We start from the raw sequence: 7,082 nt of genomic DNA on the forward strand, positions 1-7,082 counted from the left end.
TTTTCAGTTTTAACAATTTTGGTGAAAAAAAAAATCACAAAACCTTGGAAACTGGATCACAAAAAAAAAGAATTTAGACTGTTAACTCTGGCAGTTGATAAAGGGACAGTTACATATCTATAATCAAAAGAATGAATCTGATCTACCTCCTCACAGAATCAACTCAAAAGAACAAAAACTGTAAAACTCTTAGAAGAAAACATAGAAGTAAATCTTCATGACTAGGGATGTGGCAGTGGTTTCTTAGATACGATACAAAAAGCAAAAGTAACAACAAAAAAAGGGCAGGTGAATTGGCCTTCATCCAAATGGAAAACTTATGTGCTCTAAAGGACACCATAGCAGGTGCCTGGGTGGCCCAGCCGGTTAGGTGTCTGCCTTTGGCTCAGGTTATGATCCTGGGGTCCTGGGATCGAATGGTGCATCAAGCTCCCTCCTCAGTGAGGAGTCTGCTTCTACCTCTGTTGCTCTCTCTCCCTCTGTCAAATAAATAAATAAAATCTTTAAAAATAAGTAAATAAAGGACACCATGAAGAAAGGGAACCCACATAGGGCAATTATAATTTATAATATAATATCATATTTGCAAATTATATATCTGACAAGGAACATGTATCAGACTATATAAAGAACTCTTACAACTCAATAATAAAAAGTTAAATAACCCATTAAAAATGGACAAAGGATGAGATAGATATTTCTCCAAAGATAAACAAATGGTCAATAAGCACATGAAAAGATGCCCAGCATCATTAATCATTGAGATGCAAATCAAAACCACAATGAGATAGCACTTCACACCCAGTGGGATGGCTATAATAAAAAAGACAGATAATAACAAGCGTTGTTTAACATGTGGAGAAATTGGAACCCTTCAACACTGCTGGGGGATGATAAAATGGTAGAGCCACTTTGAAAAACAGTCTGGCAACTACTCAAAAGGTTAAACACAGAGCTACAATATGACCCAGCAATTCCACTCCTAGGCATATACCCCAAAGACATGAAAACATATGTCTACTCAAAAACTTGTACTTGGTTCATAACAGCACTATTCATAATAGCCCCAAAATGTAAGCAGTCCAGATATCAGCTGATGAGTGAATGAACAGTTGTGGTATGTCCTTACAATGGACTATAATTCAGCTATAAGAAGGAATGAAATGCTGACACAATGCGAAGTGACTGTATGATTCCATTTATTTGAAATCTCTCAAATGGGCAAATCTATAGACAGAATATAGATTGGTGGTTGCCTATGGCTGGGAAAGTAGCATGAGGAAATGAGGAGTGACTGCTAATAGATACAAGGTTTTTTAAGAGGTGACAAATGCTCTAAAATTAGATTGAGGGGATGATTGCACAACACTGAATATACTAAAAACAGAGTTGATCGTTGTGACAGAAAGTTACAGTCCACAAAGCCCAACATGCTTACTGTCTAGCCCTTTATAGAAAAGTTTGCCAATCTCTCCCTTATATTAACACTATATATAGTGTTTTAGATTGGGAAGTGTGGGTCCCCTAACTTTGTTCTTCTTTTGGCAGATGGTTTTGACTATCCTGGGTTCTTAGAATTTCCATATAAATTTTAGGATCAGCTTGTTGATTTTTGAAAAAAAAAAAATCCAGAAAACAAAACCCGGCTGGATTTTGATAGTAATTGTGTTAAATTTGCAGATTAAATTAGGAGATCATTTTTAAAAATTAATCTCAAATTATCTCAGATTTAACTAGTGAAACCTCTTCCACTGCCTTCTATGTCCTTTTGATAAAAACCATATCATTCTTTGAGCACTTCCTTGTTGTCTGGCATAAATTATTCCAAGCTTGTCTCATAATTTTCCTTGTCACACCCTAGGAATTCTTTTCATGGAGGGTGGTACTTGGAAGCCAAGATCTTGGTACTTGGTATTAGATCTGGCACATTGCTGTTGGAGGTGTTACTGCACCAAGGCCCCCTCAGTGCCCAGGGCTACAGAATATTTGCATGTAAATACATATATGCATACTGTATTAATCTATATTATATATGTATGTATGGTAGGATTGGATTGTCCACCACTTCGTGGCTAGCAGAGCTAGCCTCTCTTCTTTCCTCATGTACCAGTTGGGAACCCAAGAGGTCAAGGAACACTCCCAAGATCAAGCTATTAGTGATGGACACAGGCCTGGCTGAACACAGACCTCTCTAACCTCTGATGGGTTTGCTTGTTTCCTGTGATTCTGTAGCAAGCACAGGTCTGACTCCCAGTAGGAGGATATCTTAGCTTGGCTTCCCTTGAAACAGACTCTGAGCTACAGAGAATTTGTTCAGCAAATTCTGAATAGCCAGTTTGTTAGAGAGTGTACTCAGTAGACATAACTATAAGGGGAGGAGGGAGGCAGAACTGGGCGAAGGGAGAAGCTGGCCCCCAGTGAGGTTGCAGATGGGACTTCAGATAACCCTACAAGCAGATCTGGAGCTGGGGAAGTCCCTCAGAGTTGACTCAAATTGAGAGATGAGGAGCAGGCCGTTGGCTGTGAGCCTGGGCAGAGCCCGCATGGGCAGTTCCCTAGAGCTGAGGGCAGTTTCGGGTGAGGAGTGTAGCTATGAACCATCAGCTACGATTATTTCCAGCAGTAGAGCAGTGGGTGCATCACCTCTGAAGAGGGAATAGAATAGAGCCCCCCAGAATCCACTAGAGAGAAAGAGGTCCAGCCTGCAGGGAGTGGGTCAGACAAGCAAGCAGCGTTGCGCCATGGGTAGAGCTCAAGGAGCAGAACTGGAATAGGGCAGAGCAGCTGACGTTTTGGCCACCCGGTGTGAGGAGGCCCTAAGCTAGAACTTTTACCTCTGGCTTGTGTATTCAGGGGCTGGATAGTCTGAATTTAAAAAAAAAGAAAGAAAGAAAGAAAGGAAGGAAGGAAGGAAGGAAGGACGGACGGACCCACAGGGTCTCCCAAGTTGCTTCCTTCTAGACCATCAGCTTCAGGTGGCGGTTGTGATTCAGTGTTCAGTGTTGCCTTCCACCTTTCATAGTTGAACAGGAGACAGTTGATACATTGACCTTGTAAAAAAGGCATGAAAATCAACAGAAAAATTCTGAATCTTACAATGGAGTCTTAGTCTGAGACTGGTTATGACCCTTGGTTATGACCCCTGGTTATACTCCTGCCAGCCACATAATGACACCCTAAAATTGTCCTGATGCTTCCTTTTGGTCAGCTCAGCCCCTAGGGAAAGCCTAGGAGGAGGTGCTTTTCTGCTCTGGCCTGGAGACTTTGGTGTCTGGGCCTGTGGGATTTGTGCCTGTTCTCCCCGTCCCACTGTTAGCCCAGTCACCGCCACACTTCCAGCGTGATTACTGAGTGCTGCTCGGACTTTCTAAACGGCTGCTCTAGAGAGCCCAGGACTAGCTGCCCTCCCTGGGATTTCTCACCCAAACCCAGAACTCTTGCATCCTTCATGCATTTTGTCCTCTTATGTGCAACTCTGAGAAAAGTGTAGAAGTAGAATCTTACCTTGGACTTTTTTTCTTCCTTTTCCTCTCTTCCAAAAAATCATAAGAAAGTAAAAGTCACCCATTACCCCACCCTATAGAAATAGCTACTGATATTTGCATAATATTTTTATTTGTATGTGCATGTGTATTTGAAATGGAACACATTATATATGTTTTTTAATATTTTCATTCAATACCATATTTGTTTATCTTATTTTTAATGGCTGTGTACTCTTCCATAGTATAAATGTACAACTCATTTAATCAATGCCCTCTTCATTTTGGGTGCTAACAATTGTTCACTCTTTTATTTCTTTATTTATTTGACAGGGAGAGAGATACAGTGAGAGAGGAAACACAAGCAGGGGAAGCGACAGAGGGAGAGGGAGAAGCAGGCTGCCCACCGAGCAGGGAGCCTGATGTAGGGCTCGATCCCAGGACCCTAGGATCACAGCCTGGGCTGAAGGCAGACACTTACCAACTGAGCCACCCAGGTACCTCACAATTGTTCACTCTTAAACAATGGTACCATTGCAGATAAGTCTCTGTTCATCGCCATGATGTTTTCATTAGTAAATTCCTAGAATTACAATTTCTGAATCAAGGGATAAATAAGGGATAACATGCTCATTAGAAAACGTCTAGATTGGGACGCCTGGGTGGCTCAGTTGGTTAAGCAGCTGCCTTCGGCTCAGGTCATGATCCCAGCGTCCTGGGATCGAGTCCCACATTGGGCTCCTTTCTCTGCAGGGAGCCTGCTTCTCCCTCTGACTCTGCCTGCCACTCTGTCTGCTTGTGCTTGCGCTCACTCTACCTCTCTCTCTGACAAATAAATAAATAAAAATAAAATCTTTAAAAAAAAAAGAAAAGAAAACGTCTAGACAACATAGTAGTTTACACTGCTAACAGGTGTATATTCTTCCAGGCCTTTTTCTCTGCATGTTCATTCACATTTATGCACATGCAAACACGTTTATAAAAGGTAAAATGGTTTCATACTATGCCTTTTGTCCCACAGCTTGCTCTTTTAAAAAAAACTACAAGACATCATGACTATCCTTTAAGTCATTATAATTTTATCTCATTTTATGTAAGTTGCAAAGTATTCCAGAATAAAAGTGTACTATTTTTCATGAACCTTTCCTGTATGGACAGACACTTCATTGCAGGTAACTTCTCTCTCGTGGGAATCGTGTGGCACAAATATTGTTGTTTGTATACATTTGCACAGTTGTATGAGTAATTTGGTAGGATAAATTTCTAGAAGTGGATTGCTGGGTCAAAGGGTGTTAGAAATGTACTGAAGTTCAGTCTCAGTCTTGGCATCCTACCAAAATCTGATATTTGAGTTTGGCTTTACCTAAATAGCAAAATTCCTACCTCATAATCACGTCTGCCTTCTCTGACCTTGTCACCAGTGATCACATGGTAGCCCTGGACATCAACAAGTCCATCTAGTCAGCCAAGCTCCTCCTCCACGTGATAACTGTGATGGGTAGAATAATGCCTCTCCCCACAAAGATGTCCGTGTCCTAAGTCCTAATACCTGGAGCCTATGACGATGGCAGATTACATGGCAAAGGTGAATTAAGGTTGCAGATAGAGCCAAGTTTGCTAATCAGCTGGTTTTAGAAATAAAGAAGTCATCCTAGATTATCCTGATGGGGACAGTGTTATAACAATGGTCCTTAAAAGTGGAAGAAGAAAAGGATAGTCAGAGGAGACATGACTATGGAAGAATTGTCAGAGAGATGGCTTTGGGGGTGGAAGGGGGCCTGTGAAAATGAAGTGTAAACTTCCTTTAGTATGGGAGTTAGGAGGCCAGCAGGGGGAGCTTTCATGAGGAGTCCCTCGTTGTCAATTGCAGACCCATCAGGAAGAGATGCACTTGCAAGTACCTACTATTAGGGCTACTACTTTACTTCCCCAGCAGGAGGCTGAAAGGCTTTCCTCCTCCCCTGGCAACAGCCCAGCCAATGAGACAGTGTCACAGCTCAGCCAATGAAAAGCCGCTTTACTTTGGACTCCTGGTTTAGTCCAGTGGGCTTTCTGTTTATAACAACTTCCCCAACTTCTCCCTTCCCTCTACCTCTAACACAGGGTTCCCCTCCTTTGTTCTGCAGGACTTACCTAGGGTTCCTGCAGCCCACCTGTGCCAGATTGAAATTTTCTGCTTTTCCTAAACTTATTTTTGCCAGTAAAATAACTGGCAGTTTTATTTTGAAGGTTAACAGAGCCATGAGCCAAGAAATATAGGCATCCTGTAGAATCTGGAAAAGGCAAGGAAATGGGTTCTTCCCTGTCATCTTGATTTTAGCCCCATATCAAACTTCAAACTGTAAAATAATAAATTTGTATTGTTTCAAGTTACTAAATTGGTGGTAATGTATAATAGCAGCAATAGAAAACTAATACAGTCACAAGAGATTTCCAAGTCTAACAACAGAGTGAATCTGGCTAAGTAATATTTATGGGATGGAAAATCATGGTAAAGACCATGAGTGTTTTCGGAATCATACAAAGTTTTGTTCATACCCTTCAGATATTTGTTCAGACTGTCCCTTAAGTGCAGCAAGGTGTAACAGAATTACTGGTCAAAGGCAAAGAGTGGGCTGCTTTCACCATTTTTCTTCAGGCAGAGACATTACCTGACCTGTCAGAGATTTGGGAACTGCCTTGTCACACTTATACAAGTTGCTCAGGCAAGATGAAATGGCAGCCATTAGGTGTTAATGTACAAGACGACTTGTCACTGTTTTTTTAACAATAATACCAGCATAAGACTTATGAACAACCAGTGGTTGCTTACAACGAAAGTAGTTTGCAGGAACCTGATAAAGAGAACTAAAACCAACTTAATTTCCTGTCTCTAGGTTAAAAAATACCAAGCATACTTTCCTCTCCTTATATTAAATAATATTGGGAACAAGCAAAACTAGCTTAGCTATTTGCTCCAAGAAATACTTGATCCCAGAAAACTATGAACTAACAAAAAGAGCTTACTTATGGAAACTAAGTCATCAAGACTTGCTTAAAGATTGTTGCCTCACTGGGTATTATATGGAAGTGTTGAATCAGTAAATTCTACACCTAAAACTAATATATTACACAGTATGTTAATTAACTAGAATTTAAAAATTAAGAAAATGTCTTTTGTCCACTGTGCCTGCCAATCCAAAATCGTTGATATAAACTCTGCCTTCTCTCAATCAGTTTCCTGCTTTGCAAGTCCCTCCTTAAAATCATCCAGTTTAGGCCCTAACATCCTAGAAATATCCTCTTCTTAATTTCCCCTTCTGAGAAATTATTATGACTTTCTCAAGTTGGCATTCTTAATGCAGCAAGTTTAATAAATTTAGCTCTACTTGACAAATAGCTTTCAGGCAGTCTTTGGGAGAGTCCACACTCAATTGAAGTAACCTTGAGAGTGCTAGTGTGTCTCCTATGAAACGGGTATACAGATTCTCCAAATTTCCACTCCAGGGAAGATGCTAGAATTGGTGTGTATGCAATGGAAGCTGACTACCACATGGATACTTAAGGACAATTTTGTAAAACAACTTACACTGCTGCACAGCCACAGTTCGAGGTCCAAGG

Source organism: Mustela erminea, chromosome 1, assembly GCF_009829155.1.
Source record: "Mustela erminea isolate mMusErm1 chromosome 1, mMusErm1.Pri, whole genome shotgun sequence".
In the NCBI taxonomy this organism is placed as follows: domain Eukaryota; kingdom Metazoa; phylum Chordata; class Mammalia; order Carnivora; family Mustelidae; genus Mustela; species Mustela erminea.